At 48.5% G+C, this 20,310-nt stretch overlaps 29 non-coding genes across 29 annotated transcripts; all 29 read left to right on the forward strand.

The window, feature by feature from the left end:
- The first annotated feature begins 106 nt into the window (after positions 1-106).
- LOC143873271 (5S ribosomal RNA) lies at positions 107-225 on the forward strand. Its single transcript, XR_013247990.1, has one exon. It is a non-coding gene; the product is annotated as a 5S ribosomal RNA (ribosomal RNA).
- Positions 226-822: 597 nt separating this feature from the next.
- LOC143873284 (5S ribosomal RNA) lies at positions 823-941 on the forward strand. The gene has a single exon (XR_013248001.1). It is a non-coding gene; the product is annotated as a 5S ribosomal RNA (ribosomal RNA).
- Positions 942-1,538: 597 nt separating this feature from the next.
- Positions 1,539-1,657, forward strand: LOC143873296 (5S ribosomal RNA). Its single transcript, XR_013248012.1, has one exon. It is a non-coding gene; the product is annotated as a 5S ribosomal RNA (ribosomal RNA).
- A 596-nt stretch (positions 1,658-2,253) lies between these two features.
- Positions 2,254-2,372, forward strand: LOC143873278 (5S ribosomal RNA). The gene has a single exon (XR_013247995.1). It is a non-coding gene; the product is annotated as a 5S ribosomal RNA (ribosomal RNA).
- Positions 2,373-2,969: 597 nt separating this feature from the next.
- LOC143873308 (5S ribosomal RNA) lies at positions 2,970-3,088 on the forward strand. Its single transcript, XR_013248023.1, has one exon. It is a non-coding gene; the product is annotated as a 5S ribosomal RNA (ribosomal RNA).
- Positions 3,089-3,685: 597 nt separating this feature from the next.
- LOC143873319 (5S ribosomal RNA) lies at positions 3,686-3,804 on the forward strand. Its single transcript, XR_013248034.1, has one exon. It is a non-coding gene; the product is annotated as a 5S ribosomal RNA (ribosomal RNA).
- Positions 3,805-4,401: 597 nt separating this feature from the next.
- On the forward strand, positions 4,402-4,520 carry LOC143873331 (5S ribosomal RNA). The gene has a single exon (XR_013248045.1). It is a non-coding gene; the product is annotated as a 5S ribosomal RNA (ribosomal RNA).
- A 597-nt stretch (positions 4,521-5,117) lies between these two features.
- On the forward strand, positions 5,118-5,236 carry LOC143873343 (5S ribosomal RNA). Its single transcript, XR_013248056.1, has one exon. It is a non-coding gene; the product is annotated as a 5S ribosomal RNA (ribosomal RNA).
- Positions 5,237-5,833: 597 nt separating this feature from the next.
- On the forward strand, positions 5,834-5,952 carry LOC143873355 (5S ribosomal RNA). The gene has a single exon (XR_013248067.1). It is a non-coding gene; the product is annotated as a 5S ribosomal RNA (ribosomal RNA).
- A 597-nt stretch (positions 5,953-6,549) lies between these two features.
- Positions 6,550-6,668, forward strand: LOC143873366 (5S ribosomal RNA). The gene has a single exon (XR_013248078.1). It is a non-coding gene; the product is annotated as a 5S ribosomal RNA (ribosomal RNA).
- A 597-nt stretch (positions 6,669-7,265) lies between these two features.
- Positions 7,266-7,384, forward strand: LOC143873378 (5S ribosomal RNA). Its single transcript, XR_013248089.1, has one exon. It is a non-coding gene; the product is annotated as a 5S ribosomal RNA (ribosomal RNA).
- A 597-nt stretch (positions 7,385-7,981) lies between these two features.
- Positions 7,982-8,100, forward strand: LOC143873390 (5S ribosomal RNA). Its single transcript, XR_013248101.1, has one exon. It is a non-coding gene; the product is annotated as a 5S ribosomal RNA (ribosomal RNA).
- A 597-nt stretch (positions 8,101-8,697) lies between these two features.
- LOC143873402 (5S ribosomal RNA) lies at positions 8,698-8,816 on the forward strand. Its single transcript, XR_013248112.1, has one exon. It is a non-coding gene; the product is annotated as a 5S ribosomal RNA (ribosomal RNA).
- A 597-nt stretch (positions 8,817-9,413) lies between these two features.
- LOC143873414 (5S ribosomal RNA) lies at positions 9,414-9,532 on the forward strand. The gene has a single exon (XR_013248123.1). It is a non-coding gene; the product is annotated as a 5S ribosomal RNA (ribosomal RNA).
- A 597-nt stretch (positions 9,533-10,129) lies between these two features.
- Positions 10,130-10,248, forward strand: LOC143873425 (5S ribosomal RNA). Its single transcript, XR_013248134.1, has one exon. It is a non-coding gene; the product is annotated as a 5S ribosomal RNA (ribosomal RNA).
- Positions 10,249-10,845: 597 nt separating this feature from the next.
- On the forward strand, positions 10,846-10,964 carry LOC143873437 (5S ribosomal RNA). The gene has a single exon (XR_013248146.1). It is a non-coding gene; the product is annotated as a 5S ribosomal RNA (ribosomal RNA).
- Positions 10,965-11,561: 597 nt separating this feature from the next.
- Positions 11,562-11,680, forward strand: LOC143873449 (5S ribosomal RNA). The gene has a single exon (XR_013248158.1). It is a non-coding gene; the product is annotated as a 5S ribosomal RNA (ribosomal RNA).
- Positions 11,681-12,277: 597 nt separating this feature from the next.
- Positions 12,278-12,396, forward strand: LOC143873461 (5S ribosomal RNA). The gene has a single exon (XR_013248169.1). It is a non-coding gene; the product is annotated as a 5S ribosomal RNA (ribosomal RNA).
- A 597-nt stretch (positions 12,397-12,993) lies between these two features.
- On the forward strand, positions 12,994-13,112 carry LOC143873472 (5S ribosomal RNA). The gene has a single exon (XR_013248180.1). It is a non-coding gene; the product is annotated as a 5S ribosomal RNA (ribosomal RNA).
- A 597-nt stretch (positions 13,113-13,709) lies between these two features.
- LOC143873483 (5S ribosomal RNA) lies at positions 13,710-13,828 on the forward strand. The gene has a single exon (XR_013248191.1). It is a non-coding gene; the product is annotated as a 5S ribosomal RNA (ribosomal RNA).
- Positions 13,829-14,425: 597 nt separating this feature from the next.
- On the forward strand, positions 14,426-14,544 carry LOC143873494 (5S ribosomal RNA). The gene has a single exon (XR_013248202.1). It is a non-coding gene; the product is annotated as a 5S ribosomal RNA (ribosomal RNA).
- A 597-nt stretch (positions 14,545-15,141) lies between these two features.
- On the forward strand, positions 15,142-15,260 carry LOC143873506 (5S ribosomal RNA). The gene has a single exon (XR_013248214.1). It is a non-coding gene; the product is annotated as a 5S ribosomal RNA (ribosomal RNA).
- Positions 15,261-15,857: 597 nt separating this feature from the next.
- LOC143873518 (5S ribosomal RNA) lies at positions 15,858-15,976 on the forward strand. The gene has a single exon (XR_013248225.1). It is a non-coding gene; the product is annotated as a 5S ribosomal RNA (ribosomal RNA).
- Positions 15,977-16,573: 597 nt separating this feature from the next.
- On the forward strand, positions 16,574-16,692 carry LOC143873529 (5S ribosomal RNA). The gene has a single exon (XR_013248236.1). It is a non-coding gene; the product is annotated as a 5S ribosomal RNA (ribosomal RNA).
- A 597-nt stretch (positions 16,693-17,289) lies between these two features.
- On the forward strand, positions 17,290-17,408 carry LOC143873541 (5S ribosomal RNA). Its single transcript, XR_013248247.1, has one exon. It is a non-coding gene; the product is annotated as a 5S ribosomal RNA (ribosomal RNA).
- Positions 17,409-18,005: 597 nt separating this feature from the next.
- Positions 18,006-18,124, forward strand: LOC143873553 (5S ribosomal RNA). The gene has a single exon (XR_013248258.1). It is a non-coding gene; the product is annotated as a 5S ribosomal RNA (ribosomal RNA).
- A 597-nt stretch (positions 18,125-18,721) lies between these two features.
- On the forward strand, positions 18,722-18,840 carry LOC143873564 (5S ribosomal RNA). Its single transcript, XR_013248269.1, has one exon. It is a non-coding gene; the product is annotated as a 5S ribosomal RNA (ribosomal RNA).
- A 597-nt stretch (positions 18,841-19,437) lies between these two features.
- On the forward strand, positions 19,438-19,556 carry LOC143873576 (5S ribosomal RNA). Its single transcript, XR_013248280.1, has one exon. It is a non-coding gene; the product is annotated as a 5S ribosomal RNA (ribosomal RNA).
- Positions 19,557-20,153: 597 nt separating this feature from the next.
- On the forward strand, positions 20,154-20,272 carry LOC143873588 (5S ribosomal RNA). Its single transcript, XR_013248292.1, has one exon. It is a non-coding gene; the product is annotated as a 5S ribosomal RNA (ribosomal RNA).
- The last annotated feature ends 38 nt before the right edge of the window (positions 20,273-20,310 follow it).

Genomic DNA, 20,310 nt, shown 5'->3' on the forward strand with positions numbered 1-20,310 from the left:
CATCCGGTGTCATCTAGCAGGATTTTTTCGCACTTTCATTTAAACGGACTTCGTACGACAATGCGAGTGGAAACTCTTTATTACTTTGACAATGGAGACGCATGCTGGGTGCGATCATACCAGCACAAATGCACTGGATCCCATCAGAACTCCGAAGTTAAGCGTGCTTGGGCGAGAGTAGTACTAGGATGGGTGACCTCCTGGGAAGTCCTCGTGTTGCACCCCTGTCACTTTTTTCGGCTATCTACCACTTTTTTCGAACAATCTTTCGGTTCTGGAACATCGATGCGAACTGAAACGCACGTTTAGTGCGTCGCCTCCTACGTTTCGGTTCGGATCTTTTTATTTTCTTCCGGATGGTGAATTCAAAGACGTCCGGTCTTTATTATGGCGGGGTGATAGTGTCGTTTGATTCGATAAACGGAATTCGTTCTGACATTTCATTTGCGGTCAAATTATAGCGGGGGTTTGTTTAGATTCAGTGACGTACAGGCTATAGCGGATGAGTGTACTAGTGGATGCGAGTCATGAATCCGGTCGGAAGGTGTTTACTGGCCGTGAGCTACCCTTGGTGCACAAATATCGTTCCGACGATAACTTTTGATCCGCCCGTCAGATCGTGGCGATTCTTATATTGATTCGGGGGTACTCGGGAAGATCCATCGCGCGATGACAGCCCTGGCGGTCATCCGGCTTCCCGACATGCTCGGATCGTCCATCCGGTGTCATCTAGCAGGATTTTTTCGCACTTTCATTTAAACGGACTTCGTACGACAATGCGAGTGGAAACTCTTAATTACTTTGACAATGGAGAGGCATGCTGGGTGCGATCATACCAGCACAAATGCACTGGATCCCATCAGAACTCCGAAGTTAAGCGTGCTTGGGCGAGAGTAGTACTAGGATGGGTGACCTCCTGGGAAGTCCTCGTGTTGCACCCCTGTCACTTTTTTCGGCTATCTACCACTTTTTTCGAACAATCTTTCGGTTCTGGAACATCGATGCGAACTGAAACGCACGTTTAGTGCGTCGCCTCCTACGTTTCGGTTCGGATCTTTTTATTTTCTTCCGGATGGTGAATTCAAAGACGTCCGGTCTTTATTATGGCGGGGCGATAGTGTCGTTTGATTCGATAAACGGAATTCGTTCTGACATTTCATTTGCGGTCAAATTATAGCGGGGGTTTGTTTAGATTCAGTGACGTACATGCTATAGCGGATGAGTGTACTAGTGGATGCGAGTCATGAATCCGGTCGGAAGGTGTTTACTGGCCGTGAGCTACCCTTGGTGCACAAATATCGTTCCGACGATAACTTTTGATCCGCCCGTCAGATCGTGGCGATTCTTATATTGATTCGGGGGTACTCGGGAAGATTCATCGCGCGATGACAGCCCTGGCGGTCATCCGGCTTCCCGACATGCTCGGATCGTCCATCCGGTGTCATCTAGCAGGATTTTTTCGCACTTTCATTTAAACGGACTTCGTACGACAATGCGAGTGGAAACTCTTTATTACTTTGACAATGGAGAGGCATGCTGGGTGCGATCATACCAGCACAAATGCACTGGATCCCATCAGAACTCCGAAGTTAAGCGTGCTTGGGCGAGAGTAGTACTAGGATGGGTGACCTCCTGGGAAGTCCTCGTGTTGCACCCCTGTCACTTTTTCGGCTATCTACCACTTTTTTCGAACAATCTTTCGGTTCTGGAACATCGATGCGAACTGAAACGCACGTTTAGTGCGTCGCCTCCTACGTTTCGGTTCGGATCTTTTTATTTTCTTCCGGATGGTGAATTCAAAGACGTCCGGTCTTTATTATGGCGGGGCGATAGTGTCGTTTGATTCGATAAACGGAATTCGTTCTGACATTTCATTTGCGGTCAAATTATAGCGGGGGTTTGTTTAGATTCAGTGACGTACATGCTATAGCGGATGAGTGTACTAGTGGATGCGAGTCATGAATCCGGTCGGAAGGTGTTTACTGGCCGTGAGCTACCCTTGGTGCACAAATATCGTTCCGACGATAACTTTTGATCCGCCCGTCAGATCGTGGCGATTCTTATATTGATTCGGGGGTACTCGGGAAGATTCATCGCGCGATGACAGCCCTGGCGGTCATCCGGCTTCCCGACATGCTCGGATCGTCCATCCGGTGTCATCTAGCAGGATTTTTTCGCACTTTCATTTAAACGGACTTCGTACGACAATGCGAGTGGAAACTCTTAATTACTTTGACAATGGAGAGGCATGCTGGGTGCGATCATACCAGCACAAATGCACTGGATCCCATCAGAACTCCGAAGTTAAGCGTGCTTGGGCGAGAGTAGTACTAGGATGGGTGACCTCCTGTGAAGTCCTCGTGTTGCACCCCTGTCACTTTTTTCGGCTATCTACCACTTTTTTCGAACAATCTTTCGGTTCTCGAACATCGATGCGAACTGAAACGCACGTTTAGTGCGTCGCCTCCTACGTTTCGGTTCGGATCTTTTTATTTTCTTCCGGATGGTGAATTCAAAGACGTCCGGTCTTTATTATGGCGGGGTGATAGTGTCGTTTGATTCGATAAACGGAATTCGTTCTGACATTTCATTTGCGGTCAAATTATAGCGGGGGTTTGTTTAGATTCAGTGACGTACAGGCTATAGCGGATGAGTGTACTAGTGGATGCGAGTCATGAATCCGGTCGGAAGGTGTTTACTGGCCGTGAGCTACCCTTGGTGCACAAATATCGTTCCGACGATAACTTTTGATCCGCCCGTCAGATCGTGGCGATTCTTATATTGATTCGGGGGTACTCGGGAAGATCCATCGCGCGATGACAGCCCTGGCGGTCATCCGGCTTCCCGACATGCTCGGATCGGCCATCCGGTGTCATCTAGCAGGATTTTTTCGCACTTTCATTTAAACGGACTTCGTACGACAATGCGAGTGGAAACTCTTTATTACTTTGACAATGGAGAGGCATGCTGGGTGCGATCATACCAGCACAAATGCACTGGATCCCATCAGAACTCCGAAGTTAAGCGTGCTTGGGCGAGAGTAGTACTAGGATGGGTGACCTCCTGGGAAGTCCTCGTGTTGCACCCCTGTCACTTTTTTCGGCTATCTACCACTTTTTTCGAACAATCTTTCGGTTCTGGAACATCGATGCGAACTGAAACGCACGTTTAGTGCGTCGCCTCCTACGTTTCGGTTCGGATCTTTTTATTTTCTTCCGGATGGTGAATTCAAAGACGTCCGGTCTTTATTATGGCGGGGTGATAGTGTCGTTTGATTCGATAAACGGAATTCGTTCTGACATTTCATTTGCGGTCAAATTATAGCGGGGGTTTGTTTAGATTCAGTGACGTACAGGCTATAGCGGATGAGTGTACTAGTGGATGCGAGTCATGAATCCGGTCGGAAGGTGTTTACTGGCCGTGAGCTACCCTTGGTGCACAAATATCGTTCCGACGATAACTTTTGATCCGCCCGTCAGATCGTGGCGATTCTTATATTGATTCGGGGGTACTCGGGAAGATCCATCGCGCGATGACAGCTCTGGCGGTCATCCGGCTTCCCGACATGCTCGGATCGTCCATCCGGTGTCATCTAGCAGGATTTTTTCGCACTTTCATTTAAACGGACTTCGTACGACAATGCGAGTGGAAACTCTTAATTACTTTGACAATGGAGAGGCATGCTGGGTGCGATCATACCAGCACAAATGCACTGGATCCCATCAGAACTCCGAAGTTAAGCGTGCTTGGGCGAGAGTAGTACTAGGATGGGTGACCTCCTGGGAAGTCCTCGTGTTGCACCCCTGTCACTTTTTTCGGCTATCTACCACTTTTTTCGAACAATCTTTCGGTTCTGGAACATCGATGCGAACTGAAACGCACGTTTAGTGCGTCGCCTCCTACGTTTCGGTTCGGATCTTTTTATTTTCTTCCGGATGGTGAATTCAAAGACGTCCGGTCTTTATTATGGCGGGGTGATAGTGTCGTTTGATTCGATAAACGGAATTCGTTCTGACATTTCATTTGCGGTCAAATTATAGCGGGGGTTTGTTTAGATTCAGTGACGTACAGGCTATAGCGGATGAGTGTACTAGTGGATGCGAGTCATGAATCCGGTCGGAAGGTGTTTACTGGCCGTGAGCTACCCTTGGTGCACAAATATCGTTCCGACGATAACTTTTGATCCGCCCGTCAGATCGTGGCGATTCTTATATTGATTCGGGGGTACTCGGGAAGATCCATCGCGCGATGACAGCCCTGGCGGTCATCCGGCTTCCCGACATGCTCGGATCGTCCATCCGGTGTCATCTAGCAGGATTTTTTCGCACTTTCATTTAAACGGACTTCGTACGACAATGCGAGTGGAAACTCTTAATTACTTTGACAATGGAGAGGCATGCTGGGTGCGATCATACCAGCACAAATGCACTGGATCCCATCAGAACTCCGAAGTTAAGCGTGCTTGGGCGAGAGTAGTACTAGGATGGGTGACCTCCTGGGAAGTCCTCGTGTTGCACCCCTGTCACTTTTTTCGGCTATCTACCACTTTTTTCGAACAATCTTTCGGTTCTGGAACATCGATGCGAACTGAAACGCACGTTTAGTGCGTCGCCTCCTACGTTTCGGTTCGGATCTTTTTATTTTCTTCCGGATGGTGAATTCAAAGACGTCCGGTCTTTATTATGGCGGGGTGATAGTGTCGTTTGATTCGATAAACGGAATTCGTTCTGACATTTCATTTGCGGTCAAATTATAGCGGGGGTTTGTTTAGATTCAGTGACGTACAGGCTATAGCGGATGAGTGTACTAGTGGATGCGAGTCATGAATCCGGTCGGAAGGTGTTTACTGGCCGTGAGCTACCCTTGGTGCACAAATATCGTTCCGACGATAACTTTTGATCCGCCCGTCAGATCGTGGCGATTCTTATATTGATTCGGGGGTACTCGGGAAGATCCATCGCGCGATGACAGCTCTGGCGATCATCCGGCTTCCCGACATGCTCGGATCGTCCATCCGGTGTCATCTAGCAGGATTTTTTCGCACTTTCATTTAAACGGACTTCGTACGACAATGCGAGTGGAAACTCTTAATTACTTTGACAATGGAGAGGCATGCTGGGTGCGATCATACCAGCACAAATGCACTGGATCCCATCAGAACTCCGAAGTTAAGCGTGCTTGGGCGAGAGTAGTACTAGGATGGGTGACCTCCTGGGAAGTCCTCGTGTTGCACCCCTGTCACTTTTTTCGGCTATCTACCACTTTTTTCGAACAATCTTTCGGTTCTGGAACATCGATGCGAACTGAAACGCACGTTTAGTGCGTCGCCTCCTACGTTTCGGTTCGGATCTTTTTATTTTCTTCCGGATGGTGAATTCAAAGACGTCCGGTCTTTATTATGGCGGGGTGATAGTGTCGTTTGATTCGATAAACGGAATTCGTTCTGACATTTCATTTGCGGTCAAATTATAGCGGGGGTTTGTTTAGATTCAGTGACGTACAGGCTATAGCGGATGAGTGTACTAGTGGATGCGAGTCATGAATCCGGTCGGAAGGTGTTTACTGGCCGTGAGCTACCCTTGGTGCACAAATATCGTTCCGACGATAACTTTTGATCCGCCCGTCAGATCGTGGCGATTCTTATATTGATTCGGGGGTACTCGGGAAGATTCATCGCGCGATGACAGCCCTGGCGGTCATCCGGCTTCCCGACATGCTCGGATCGTCCATCCGGTGTCATCTAGCAGGATTTTTTCGCACTTTCATTTAAACGGACTTCGTACGACAATGCGAGTGGAAACTCTTAATTACTTTGACAATGGAGAGGCATGCTGGGTGCGATCATACCAGCACAAATGCACTGGATCCCATCAGAACTCCGAAGTTAAGCGTGCTTGGGCGAGAGTAGTACTAGGATGGGTGACCTCCTGGGAAGTCCTCGTGTTGCACCCCTGTCACTTTTTTCGGCTATCTACCACTTTTTTCGAACAATCTTTCGGTTCTGGAACATCGATGCGAACTGAAACGCACGTTTAGTGCGTCGCCTCCTACGTTTCGGTTCGGATCTTTTTATTTTCTTCCGGATGGTGAATTCAAACACGTCCGGTCTTTATTATGGCGGGGTGATAGTGTCGTTTGATTCGATAAACGGAATTCGTTCTGACATTTCATTTGCGGTCAAATTATAGCGGGGGTTTGTTTAGATTCAGTGACGTACAGGCTATAGCGGATGAGTGTACTAGTGGATGCGAGTCATGAATCCGGTCGGAAGGTGTTTACTGGCCGTGAGCTACCCTTGGTGCACAAATATCGTTCCGACGATAACTTTTGATCCGCCCGTCAGATCGTCGCGATTCTTATATTGATTCGGGGGTACTCGGGAAGATCCATCGCGCGATGACAGCCCTGGCGGTCATCCGGCTTCCCGACATGCTCGGATCGTCCATCCGGTGTCATCTAGCAGGATTTTTTCGCACTTTCATTTAAACGGACTTCGTACGACAATGCGAGTGGAAACTCTTAATTACTTTGACAATGGAGAGGCATGCTGGGTGCGATCATACCAGCACAAATGCACTGGATCCCATCAGAACTCCGAAGTTAAGCGTGCTTGGGCGAGAGTAGTACTAGGATGGGTGACCTCCTGGGAAGTCCTCGTGTTGCACCCCTGTCACTTTTTTCGGCTATCTACCACTTTTTTCGAACAATCTTTCGGTTCTGGAACATCGATGCGAACTGAAACGCACGTTTAGTGCGTCGCCTCCTACGTTTCGGTTCGGATCTTTTTATTTTCTTCCGGATGGTGAATTCAAAGACGTCCGGTCTTTATTATGGCGGGGTGATAGTGTCGTTTGATTCGATAAACGGAATTCGTTCTGACATTTCATTTGCGGTCAAATTATAGCGAGGGTTTGTTTAGATTCAGTGACGTACAGGCTATAGCGGATGAGTGTACTAGTGGATGCGAGTCATGAATCCGGTCGGAAGGTGTTTACTGGCCGTGAGCTACCCTTGGTGCACAAATATCGTTCCGACGATAACTTTTGATCCGCCCGTCAGATCGTGGCGATTCTTATATTGATTCGGGGGTACTCGGGAAGATTCATCGCGCGATGACAGCCTTGGCGGTCATCCGGCTTCCCGACATGCTCGGATCGGCCATCCGGTGTCATCTAGCAGGATTTTTTCGCACTTTCATTTAAACGGACTTCGTACGACAATGCGAGTGGAAACTCTTTATTACTTTGACAATGGAGAGGCATGCTGGGTGCGATCATACCAGCACAAATGCACTGGATCCCATCAGAACTCCGAAGTTAAGCGTGCTTGGGCGAGAGTAGTACTAGGATGGGTGACCTCCTGGGAAGTCCTCGTGTTGCACCCCTGTCACTTTTTTCGGCTATCTACCACTTTTTTCGAACAATCTTTCGGTTCTGGAACATCGATGCGAACTGAAACGCACGTTTAGTGCGTCGCCTCCTACGTTTCGGTTCGGATCTTTTTATTTTCTTCCGGATGGTGAATTCAAAGACGTCCGGTCTTTATTATGGCGGGGTGATAGTGTCGTTTGATTCGATAAACGGAATTCGTTCTGACATTTCATTTGCGGTCAAATTATAGCGGGGGTTTGTTTAGATTCAGTGACGTACAGGCTATAGCGGATGAGTGTACTAGTGGATGCGAGTCATGAATCCGGTCGGAAGGTGTTTACTGGCCGTGAGCTACCCTTGGTGCACAAATATCGTTCCGACGATAACTTTTGATCCGCCCGTCAGATCGTGGCGATTCTTATATTGATTCGGGGGTACTCGGGAAGATCCATCGCGCGATGACAGCCCTGGCGGTCATCCGGCTTCCCGACATGCTCGGATCGTCCATCCGGTGTCATCTAGCAGGATTTTTTCGCACTTTCATTTAAACGGACTTCGTACGACAATGCGAGTGGAAACTCTTAATTACTTTGACAATGGAGAGGCATGCTGGGTGCGATCATACCAGCACAAATGCACTGGATCCCATCAGAACTCCGAAGTTAAGCGTGCTTGGGCGAGAGTAGTACTAGGATGGGTGACCTCCTGGGAAGTCCTCGTGTTGCACCCCTGTCACTTTTTTCGGCTATCTACCACTTTTTTCGAACAATCTTTCGGTTCTGGAACATCGATGCGAACTGAAACGCACGTTTAGTGCGTCGCCTCCTACGTTTCGGTTCGGATCTTTTTATTTTCTTCCGGATGGTGAATTCAAAGACGTCCGGTCTTTATTATGGCGGGGTGATAGTGTCGTTTGATTCGATAAACGGAATTCGTTCTGACATTTCATTTGCGGTCAAATTATAGCGGGGGTTTGTTTAGATTCAGTGACGTACAGGCTATAGCGGATGAGTGTACTAGTGGATGCGAGTCATGAATCCGGTCGGAAGGTGTTTACTGGCCGTGAGCTACCCTTGGTGCACAAATATCGTTCCGACGATAACTTTTGATCCGCCCGTCAGATCGTGGCGATTCTTATATTGATTCGGGGGTACTCGGGAAGATCCATCGCGCGATGACAGCTCTGGCGATCATCCGGCTTCCCGACATGCTCGGATCGTCCATCCGGTGTCATCTAGCAGGATTTTTTCGCACTTTCATTTAAACGGACTTCGTACGACAATGCGAGTGGAAACTCTTAATTACTTTGACAATGGAGAGGCATGCTGGGTGCGATCATACCAGCACAAATGCACTGGATCCCATCAGAACTCCGAAGTTAAGCGTGCTTGGGCGAGAGTAGTACTAGGATGGGTGACCTCCTGGGAAGTCCTCGTGTTGCACCCCTGTCACTTTTTTCGGCTATCTACCACTTTTTTCGAACAATCTTTCGGTTCTGGAACATCGATGCGAACTGAAACGCACGTTTAGTGCGTCGCCTCCTACGTTTCGGTTCGGATCTTTTTATTTTCTTCCGGATGGTGAATTCAAAGACGTCCGGTCTTTATTATGGCGGGGTGATAGTGTCGTTTGATTCGATAAACGGAATTCGTTCTGACATTTCATTTGCGGTCAAATTATAGCGGGGGTTTGTTTAGATTCAGTGACGTACAGGCTATAGCGGATGAGTGTACTAGTGGATGCGAGTCATGAATCCGGTCGGAAGGTGTTTACTGGCCGTGAGCTACCCTTGGTGCACAAATATCGTTCCGACGATAACTTTTGATCCGCCCGTCAGATCGTGGCGATTCTTATATTGATTCGGGGGTACTCGGGAAGATTCATCGCGCGATGACCGCCCTAGCGGTCATCCGGCTTCCCGACATGCTCGGATCGTCCATCCGGTGTCATCTAGCAGGATTTTTTCGCACTTTCATTTAAACGGACTTCGTACGACAATGCGAGTGGAAACTCTTAATTACTTTGACAATGGAGAGGCATGCTGGGTGCGATCATACCAGCACAAATGCACTGGATCCCATCAGAACTCCGAAGTTAAGCGTGCTTGGGCGAGAGTAGTACTAGGATGGGTGACCTCCTGGGAAGTCCTCGTGTTGCACCCCTGTCACTTTTTTCGGCTATCTACCACTTTTTTCGAACAATCTTTCGGTTCTGGAACATCGATGCGAACTGAAACGCACGTTTAGTGCGTCGCCTCCTACGTTTCGGTTCGGATCTTTTTATTTTCTTCCGGATGGTGAATTCAAACACGTCCGGTCTTTATTATGGCGGGGTGATAGTGTCGTTTGATTCGATAAACGGAATTCGTTCTGACATTTCATTTGCGGTCAAATTATAGCGGGGGTTTGTTTAGATTCAGTGACGTACAGGCTATAGCGGATGAGTGTACTAGTGGATGCGAGTCATGAATCCGGTCGGAAGGTGTTTACTGGCCGTGAGCTACCCTTGGTGCACAAATATCGTTCCGACGATAACTTTTGATCCGCCCGTCAGATCGTCGCGATTCTTATATTGATTCGGGGGTACTCGGGAAGATCCATCGCGCGATGACAGCCCTGGCGGTCATCCGGCTTCCCGACATGCTCGGATCGTCCATCCGGTGTCATCTAGCAGGATTTTTTCGCACTTTCATTTAAACGGACTTCGTACGACAATGCGAGTGGAAACTCTTAATTACTTTGACAATGGAGAGGCATGCTGGGTGCGATCATACCAGCACAAATGCACTGGATCCCATCAGAACTCCGAAGTTAAGCGTGCTTGGGCGAGAGTAGTACTAGGATGGGTGACCTCCTGGGAAGTCCTCGTGTTGCACCCCTGTCACTTTTTTCGGCTATCTACCACTTTTTTCGAACAATCTTTCGGTTCTGGAACATCGATGCGAACTGAAACGCACGTTTAGTGCGTCGCCTCCTACGTTTCGGTTCGGATCTTTTTATTTTCTTCCGGATGGTGAATTCAAAGACGTCCGGTCTTTATTATGGCGGGGTGATAGTGTCGTTTGATTCGATAAACGGAATTCGTTCTGACATTTCATTTGCGGTCAAATTATAGCGAGGGTTTGTTTAGATTCAGTGACGTACAGGCTATAGCGGATGAGTGTACTAGTGGATGCGAGTCATGAATCCGGTCGGAAGGTGTTTACTGGCCGTGAGCTACCCTTGGTGCACAAATATCGTTCCGACGATAACTTTTGATCCGCCCGTCAGATCGTGGCGATTCTTATATTGATTCGGGGGTACTCGGGAAGATTCATCGCGCGATGACAGCCCTGGCGGTCATCCGGCTTCCCGACATGCTCGGATCGGCCATCCGGTGTCATCTAGCAGGATTTTTTCGCACTTTCATTTAAACGGACTTCGTACGACAATGCGAGTGGAAACTCTTTATTACTTTGACAATGGAGAGGCATGCTGGGTGCGATCATACCAGCACAAATGCACTGGATCCCATCAGAACTCCGAAGTTAAGCGTGCTTGGGCGAGAGTAGTACTAGGATGGGTGACCTCCTGGGAAGTCCTCGTGTTGCACCCCTGTCACTTTTTTCGGCTATCTACCACTTTTTTCGAACAATCTTTCGGTTCTGGAACATCGATGCGAACTGAAACGCACGTTTAGTGCGTCGCCTCCTACGTTTCGGTTCGGATCTTTTTATTTTCTTCCGGATGGTGAATTCAAAGACGTCCGGTCTTTATTATGGCGGGGTGATAGTGTCGTTTGATTCGATAAACGGAATTCGTTCTGACATTTCATTTGCGGTCAAATTATAGCGGGGGTTTGTTTAGATTCAGTGACGTACAGGCTATAGCGGATGAGTGTACTAGTGGATGCGAGTCATGAATCCGGTCGGAAGGTGTTTACTGGCCGTGAGCTACCCTTGGTGCACAAATATCGTTCCGACGATAACTTTTGATCCGCCCGTCAGATCGTGGCGATTCTTATATTGATTCGGGGGTACTCGGGAAGATCCATCGCGCGATGACAGCCTTGGCGGTCATCCGGCTTCCCGACATGCTCGGATCGTCCATCCGGTGTCATCTAGCAGGATTTTTTCGCACTTTCATTTAAACGGACTTCGTACGACAATGCGAGTGGAAACTCTTAATTACTTTGACAATGGAGAGGCATGCTGGGTGCGATCATACCAGCACAAATGCACTGGATCCCATCAGAACTCCGAAGTTAAGCGTGCTTGGGCGAGAGTAGTACTAGGATGGGTGACCTCCTGGGAAGTCCTCGTGTTGCACCCCTGTCACTTTTTTCGGCTATCTACCACTTTTTTCGAACAATCTTTCGGTTCTGGAACATCGATGCGAACTGAAACGCACGTTTAGTGCGTCGCCTCCTACGTTTCGGTTCGGATCTTTTTATTTTCTTCCGGATGGTGAATTCAAAGACGTCCGGTCTTTATTATGGCGGGGTGATAGTGTCGTTTGATTCGATAAACGGAATTCGTTCTGACATTTCATTTGCGGTCAAATTATAGCGGGGGTTTGTTTAGATTCAGTGACGTACAGGCTATAGCGGATGAGTGTACTAGTGGATGCGAGTCATGAATCCGGTCGTAAGGTGTTTACTGGCCGTGAGCTACCCTTGGTGCACAAATATCGTTCCGACGATAACTTTTGATCCGCCCGTCAGATCGTGACGATTCTTATATTGATTCGGGGGTACTCGGGAAGATCCATCGCGCGATGACAGCCCTGGCGGTCATCCGGCTTCCCGACATGCTCGGATCGTCCATCCGGTGTCATCTAGCAGGATTTTTTCGCACTTTCATTTAAACGGACTTCGTACGACAATGCGAGTGGAAACTCTTTATTACTTTGACAATGGAGAGGCATGCTGGGTGCGATCATACCAGCACAAATGCACTGGATCCCATCAGAACTCCGAAGTTAAGCGTGCTTGGGCGAGAGTAGTACTAGGATGGGTGACCTCCTGGGAAGTCCTCGTGTTGCACCCCTGTCACTTTTTTCGGCTATCTACCACTTTTTTCGAACAATCTTTCGGTTCTGGAACATCGATGCGAACTGAAACGCACGTTTAGTGCGTCGCCTCCTACGTTTCGGTTCGGATCTTTTTATTTTCTTCCGGATGGTGAATTCAAACACGTCCGGTCTTTATTATGGCGGGGTGATAGTGTCGTTTGATTCGATAAACAGAATTCGTTCTGACATTTCATTTGCGGTCAAATTATAGCGGGGGTTTGTTTAGATTCAGTGACGTACAGGCTATAGCGGATGAGTGTACTAGTGGATGCGAGTCATGAATCCGGTCGGAAGGTGTTTACTGGCCGTGAGCTACCCTTGGTGCACAAATATCGTTCCGACGATAACTTTTGATCCGCCCGTCAGATCGTCGCGATTCTTATATTGATTCGGGGGTACTCGGGAAGATCCATCGCGCGATGACAGCCCTGGCGGTCATCCGGCTTCCCGACATGCTCGGATCGTCCATCCGGTGTCATCTAGCAGGATTTTTTCGCACTTTCATTTAAACGGACTTCGTACGACAATGCGAGTGGAAACTCTTAATTACTTTGACAATGGAGAGGCATGCTGGGTGCGATCATACCAGCACAAATGCACTGGATCCCATCAGAACTCCGAAGTTAAGCGTGCTTGGGCGAGAGTAGTACTAGGATGGGTGACCTCCTGGGAAGTCCTCGTGTTGCACCCCTGTCACTTTTTTCGGCTATCTACCACTTTTTTCGAACAATCTTTCGGTTCTGGAACATCGATGCGAACTGAAACGCACGTTTAGTGCGTCGCCTCCTACGTTTCGGTTCGGATCTTTTTATTTTCTTCCGGATGGTGAATTCAAAGACGTCCGGTCTTTATTATGGCGGGGTGATAGTGTCGTTTGATTCGATAAACGGAATTCGTTCTGACATTTCATTTGCGGTCAAATTATAGCGAGGGTTTGTTTAGATTCAGTGACGTACAGGCTATAGCGGATGAGTGTACTAGTGGATGCGAGTCATGAATCCGGTCGGAAGGTGTTTACTGGCCGTGAGCTACCCTTGGTGCACAAATATCGTTCCGACGATAACTTTTGATCCGCCCGTCAGATCGTGGCGATTCTTATATTGATTCGGGGGTACTCGGGAAGATTCATCGCGCGATGACAGCCCTGGCGGTCATCCGGCTTCCCGACATGCTCGGATCGGCCATCCGGTGTCATCTAGCAGGATTTTTTCGCACTTTCATTTAAACGGACTTCGTACGACAATGCGAGTGGAAACTCTTTATTACTTTGACAATGGAGAGGCATGCTGGGTGCGATCATACCAGCACAAATGCACTGGATCCCATCAGAACTCCGAAGTTAAGCGTGCTTGGGCGAGAGTAGTACTAGGATGGGTGACCTCCTGGGAAGTCCTCGTGTTGCACCCCTGTCACTTTTTTCGGCTATCTACCACTTTTTTCGAACAATCTTTCGGTTCTGGAACATCGATGCGAACTGAAACGCACGTTTAGTGCGTCGCCTCCTACGTTTCGGTTCGGATCTTTTTATTTTCTTCCGGATGGTGAATTCAAAGACGTCCGGTCTTTATTATGGCGGGGTGATAGTGTCGTTTGATTCGATAAACGGAATTCGTTCTGACATTTCATTTGCGGTCAAATTATAGCGGGGGTTTGTTTAGATTCAGTGACGTACAGGCTATAGCGGATGAGTGTACTAGTGGATGCGAGTCATGAATCCGGTCGGAAGGTGTTTACTGGCCGTGAGCTACCCTTGGTGCACAAATATCGTTCCGACGATAACTTTTGATCCGCCCGTCAGATCGTGGCGATTCTTATATTGATTCGGGGGTACTCGGGAAGATCCATCGCGCGATGACAGCCTTGGCGGTCATCCGGCTTCCCGACATGCTCGGATCGTCCATCCGGTGTCATCTAGCAGGATTTTTTCGCACTTTCATTTAAACGGACTTCGTACGACAATGCGAGTGGAAACTCTTAATTACTTTGACAATGGAGAGGCATGCTGGGTGCGATCATACCAGCACAAATGCACTGGATCCCATCAGAACTCCGAAGTTAAGCGTGCTTGGGCGAGAGTAGTACTAGGATGGGTGACCTCCTGGGAAGTCCTCGTGTTGCACCCCTGTCACTTTTTTCGGCTATCTACCACTTTTTTCGAACAATCTTTCGGTTCTGGAACATCGATGCGAACTGAAACGCACGTTTAGTGCGTCGCCTCCTACGTTTCGGTTCGGATCTTTTTATTTTCTTCCGGATGGTGAATTCAAAGACGTCCGGTCTTTATTATGGCGGGGTGATAGTGTCGTTTGATTCGATAAACGGAATTCGTTCTGACATTTCATTTGCGGTCAAATTATAGCGGGGGTTTGTTTAGATTCAGTGACGTACAGGCTATAGCGGATGAGTGTACTAGTGGATGCGAGTCATGAATCCGGTCGTAAGGTGTTTACTGGCCGTGAGCTACCCTTGGTGCACAAATATCGTTCCGACGATAACTTTTGATCCGCCCGTCAGATCGTGACGATTCTTATATTGATTCGGGGGTACTCGGGAAGATCCATCGCGCGATGACAGCCCTGGCGGTCATCCGGCTTCCCGACATGCTCGGATCGTCCATCCGGTGTCATCTAGCAGGATTTTTTCGCACTTTCATTTAAACGGACTTCGTACGACAATGCGAGTGGAAACTCTTTATTACTTTGACAATGGAGAGGCATGCTGGGTGCGATCATACCAGCACAAATGCACTGGATCCCATCAGAACTCCGAAGTTAAGCGTGCTTGGGCGAGAGTAGTACTAGGATGGGTGACCTCCTGGGAAGTCCTCGTGTTGCACCCCTGTCACTTTTTTCGGCTATCTACCACTTTTTTCGAACAATCTTTCGGTTCTGGAACATCGATGCGAACTGAAACGCACGTTTAGTGCGTCGCCTCCTACGTTTCGGTTCGGATCTTTTTATTTTCTTCCGGATGGTGAATTCAAAGACGTCCGGTCTTTATTATGGCGGGGTGATAGTGTCGTTTGATTCGATAAACGGAATTCGTTCTGACATTTCATTTGCGGTCAAATTATAGCGGGGGTTTGTTTAGATTCAGTGACGTACAGGCTATAGCGGATGAGTGTACTAGTGGATGCGAGTCATGAATCCGGTCGGAAGGTGTTTACTGGCCGTGAGCTACCCTTGGTGCACAAATATCGTTCCGACGATAACTTTTGATCCGCCCGTCAGATCGTGGCGATTCTTATATTGATTCGGGGGTACTCGGGAAGATCCATCGCGCGATGACAGCCCTGGCGGTCATCCGGCTTCCCGACATGCTCGGATCGTCCATCCGGTGTCATCTAGCAGGATTTTTTCGCACTTTCATTTAAACGGACTTCGTACGACAATGCGAGTGGAAACTCTTAATTACTTTGACAATGGAGAGGCATGCTGGGTGCGATCATACCAGCACAAATGCACTGGATCCCATCAGAACTCCGAAGTTAAGCGTGCTTGGGCGAGAGTAGTACTAGGATGGGTGACCTCCTGGGAAGTCCTCGTGTTGCACCCCTGTCACTTTTTTCGGCTATCTACCACTTTTTTCGAACAATCTTTCGGTTCTGGAACATCGATGCGAACTGAAACGCACGTTTAGTGCGTCGCCTCCTACGTTTCGGTTCGGATCTTTTTATTTTCTTCCGGATGGTGAATTCAAAGACGTCCGGTCTTTATTATGGCGGGGTGATAGTGTCGTTTGATTCGATAAACGGAATTCGTTCTGACATTTCATTTGCGGTCAAATTATAGCGGGGGTTTGTTTAGATTCAGTGACGTACAGGCTATAGCGGATGAGTGTACTAGTGGATGCGAGTCATGAATCCGGTCGTAAGGTGTTTACTGGCCGTGAGCTACCCTTGGTGCACAAATATCGTTCCGACGATAACTTTTGATCCGCCCGTCAGATCGTGACGATTCTTATATTGATTCGGGGGTACTCGGGAAGATCCATCGCGCGATGACAGCCCTGGCGGTCATCCGGCTTCCCGACATGCTCGGATCGTCCATCCGGTGTCATCTAGCAGGATTTTTTCGCACTTTCATTTAAACGGACTTCGTACGACAATGCGAGTGGAAACTCTTTATTACTTTGACAATGGAGAGGCATGCTGGGTGCGATCATACCAGCACAAATGCACTGGATCCCATCAGAACTCCGAAGTTAAGCGTGCTTGGGCGAGAGTAGTACTAGGATGGGTGACCTCCTGGGAAGTCCTCGTGTTGCACCCCTGTCACTTTTTTCGGCTATCTACCACTTTTTTCGAACAATCTTTCGGTTCTGGAACATCGATGCGAACTGAAACGCACGTTTAGTGCGTCGCCTCCTACGTTTCGGTTCGGATCTTTTTATTTTCTTCCGGATGGTGAATTCAAACACGTCCGGTCTTTATTATGGCGGGGTGATAGTGTCGTTTGATTCGATAAACGGAATTCGTTCTGACATTTCATTTGCGGTCAAATTATAGCGGGGGTTTGTTTAGATTCAGTGACGTACAGGCTATAGCGGATGAGTGTACTAGTGGATGCGAGTCATGAATCCGGTCGGAAGGTGTTTACTGGCCGTGAGCTACCCTTGGTGCACAAATATCGTTCCGACGATAACTTTTGATCCGCCCGTCAGATCGTGGCGATTCTTATATTGATTCGGGGGTACTCGGGAAGATCCATCGCGCGATGACAGCCCTGGCGGTCATCCGGCTTCCCGACATGCTCGGATCGTCCATCCGGTGTCATCTAGCAGGATTTTTTCGCACTTTCATTTAAACGGACTTCGTACGACAATGCGAGTGGAAACTCTTAATTACTTTGACAATGGAGAGGCATGCTGGGTGCGATCATACCAGCACAAATGCACTGGATCCCATCAGAACTCCGAAGTTAAGCGTGCTTGGGCGAGAGTAGTACTAGGATGGGTGACCTCCTGGGAAGTCCTCGTGTTGCACCCCTGTCACTTTTTTCGGCTATCTACCACTTTTTTCGAACAATCTTTCGGTTCTGGAACATCGATGCGAACTGAAACGCACGTTTAGTGCGTCGCCTCCTACGTTTCGGTTCGGATCTTTTTATTTTCTTCCGGATGGTGAATTCAAAGACGTCCGGTCTTTATTATGGCGGGGTGATAGTGTCGTTTGATTCGATAAACGGAATTCGTTCTGACATTTCATTTGCGGTCAAATTATAGCGGGGGTTTGTTTAGATTCAGTGACGTACAGGCTATAGCGGATGAGTGTACTAGTGGATGCGAGTCATGAATCCGGTCGGAAGGTGTTTACTGGCCGTGAGCTACCCTTGGTGCACAAATATCGTTCCGACGATAACTTTTGATCCGCCCGTCAGATCGTGACGATTCTTATATTGATTCGGGGGTACTCGGGAAGATCCATCGCGCGATGACAGCCCTGGCGGTCATCCGGCTTCCCGACATGCTCGGATCGTCCATCCGGTGTCATCTAGCAGGATTTTTTCGCACTTTCATTTAAACGGACTTCGTACGACAATGCGAGTGGAAACTCTTTATTACTTTGACAATGGAGAGGCATGCTGGGTGCGATCATACCAGCACAAATGCACTGGATCCCATCAGAACTCCGAAGTTAAGCGTGCTTGGGCGAGAGTAGTACTAGGATGGGTGACCTCCTGGGAAGTCCTCGTGTTGCACCCCTGTCACTTTTTTCGGCTATCTACCACTTTTTTCGAACAATCTTTCGGTTCTGGAACATCGATGCGAACTGAAACGCACGTTTAGTGCGTCGCCTCCTACGTTTCGGTTCGGATCTTTTTATTTTCTTCCGGATGGTGAATTCAAACACGTCCGGTCTTTATTATGGCGGGGTGATAGTGTCGTTTGATTCGATAAACGGAATTCGTTCTGACATTTCATTTGCGGTCAAATTATAGCGGGGGTTTGTTTAGATTCAGTGACGTACAGGCTATAGCGGATGAGTGTACTAGTGGATGCGAGTCATGAATCCGGTCGGAAGGTGTTTACTGGCCGTGAGCTACCCTTGGTGCACAAATATCGTTCCGACGATAACTTTTGATCCGCCCGTCAGATCGTCGCGATTCTTATATTGATTCGGGGGTACTCGGGAAGATCCATCGCGCGATGACAGCCCTGGCGGTCATCCGGCTTCCCGACATGCTCGGATCGTCCATCCGGTGTCATCTAGCAGGATTTTTTCGCACTTTCATTTAAACGGACTTCGTACGACAATGCGAGTGGAAACTCTTAATTACTTTGACAATGGAGAGGCATGCTGGGTGCGATCATACCAGCACAAATGCACTGGATCCCATCAGAACTCCGAAGTTAAGCGTGCTTGGGCGAGAGTAGTACTAGGATGGGTGACCTCCTGGGAAGTCCTCGTGTTGCACCCCTGTCACTTTTTTCGGCTATCTACCACTTTTTTCGAACAATCTTTCGGTTCTGGAACATCGATGCGAACTGAAACGCACGTTTAGTGCGTCGCCTCCTACGTTTCGGTTCGGATCTTTTTATTTTCTTCCGGATGGTGAATTCAAAGACGTCCGGTCTTTATTATGGCGGGGTGATAGTGTCGTTTGATTCGATAAACGGAATTCGTTCTGACATTTCATTTGCGGTCAAATTATAGCGGGGGTTTGTTTAGATTCAGTGACGTACAGGCTATAGCGGATGAGTGTACTAGTGGATGCGAGTCATGAATCCGGTCGGAAGGTGTTTACTGGCCGTGAGCTACCCTTGGTGCACAAATATCGTTCCGACGATAACTTTTGATCCGCCCGTCAGATCGTGACGATTCTTATATTGATTCGGGGGTACTCGGGAAGATCCATCGCGCGATGACAGCCCTGGCGGTCATCCGGCTTCCCGACATGCTCGGATCGTCCATCCGGTGTCATCTAGCAGGATTTTTTCGCACTTTCATTTAAACGGACTTCGTACGACAATGCGAGTGGAAACTCTTTATTACTTTGACAATGGAGAGGCATGCTGGGTGCGATCATACCAGCACAAATGCACTGGATCCCATCAGAACTCCGAAGTTAAGCGTGCTTGGGCGAGAGTAGTACTAGGATGGGTGACCTCCTGGGAAGTCCTCGTGTTGCACCCCTGTCACTTTTTTCGGCTATCTACCACTTTTTTCGAACAATCTTTCGGTTCTGGAACATCGATGCGAACTGAAACGCACGTTTAGTGCGTCGCCTCCTACGTTTCGGTTCGGATCTTTTTATTTTCTTCCGGATGGTGAATTCAAACACGTCCGGTCTTTATTATGGCGGGGTGATAGTGTCGTTTGATTCGATAAACGGAATTCGTTCTGACATTTCATTTGCGGTCAAATTATAGCGGGGGTTTGTTTAGATTCAGTGACGTACAGGCTATAGCGGATGAGTGTACTAGTGGATGCGAGTCATGAATCCGGTCGGAAGGTGTTTACTGGCCGTGAGCTACCCTTGGTGCACAAATATCGTTCCGACGATAACTTTTGATCCGCCCGTCAGATCGTCGCGATTCTTATATTGATTCGGGGGTACTCGGGAAGATCCATCGCGCGATGACAGCCCTGGCGGTCATCCGGCTTCCCGACATGCTCGGATCGTCCATCCGGTGTCATCTAGCAGGATTTTTTCGCACTTTCATTTAAACGGACTTCGTACGACAATGCGAGTGGAAACTCTTAATTACTTTGACAATGGAGAGGCATGCTGGGTGCGATCATACCAGCACAAATGCACTGGATCCCATCAGAACTCCGAAGTTAAGCGTGCTTGGGCGAGAGTAGTACTAGGATGGGTGACCTCCTGGGAAGTCCTCGTGTTGCACCCCTGTCACTTTTTTCGGCTATCTACCACTTTTTTCGAACA

This window comes from Tasmannia lanceolata, unplaced genomic scaffold, assembly GCF_043159265.1.
Source record: "Tasmannia lanceolata isolate RefF3 unplaced genomic scaffold, GAP_Taslan_0.1 ptg000003l, whole genome shotgun sequence".
Classification (NCBI taxonomy): domain Eukaryota; kingdom Viridiplantae; phylum Streptophyta; class Magnoliopsida; order Canellales; family Winteraceae; genus Tasmannia; species Tasmannia lanceolata.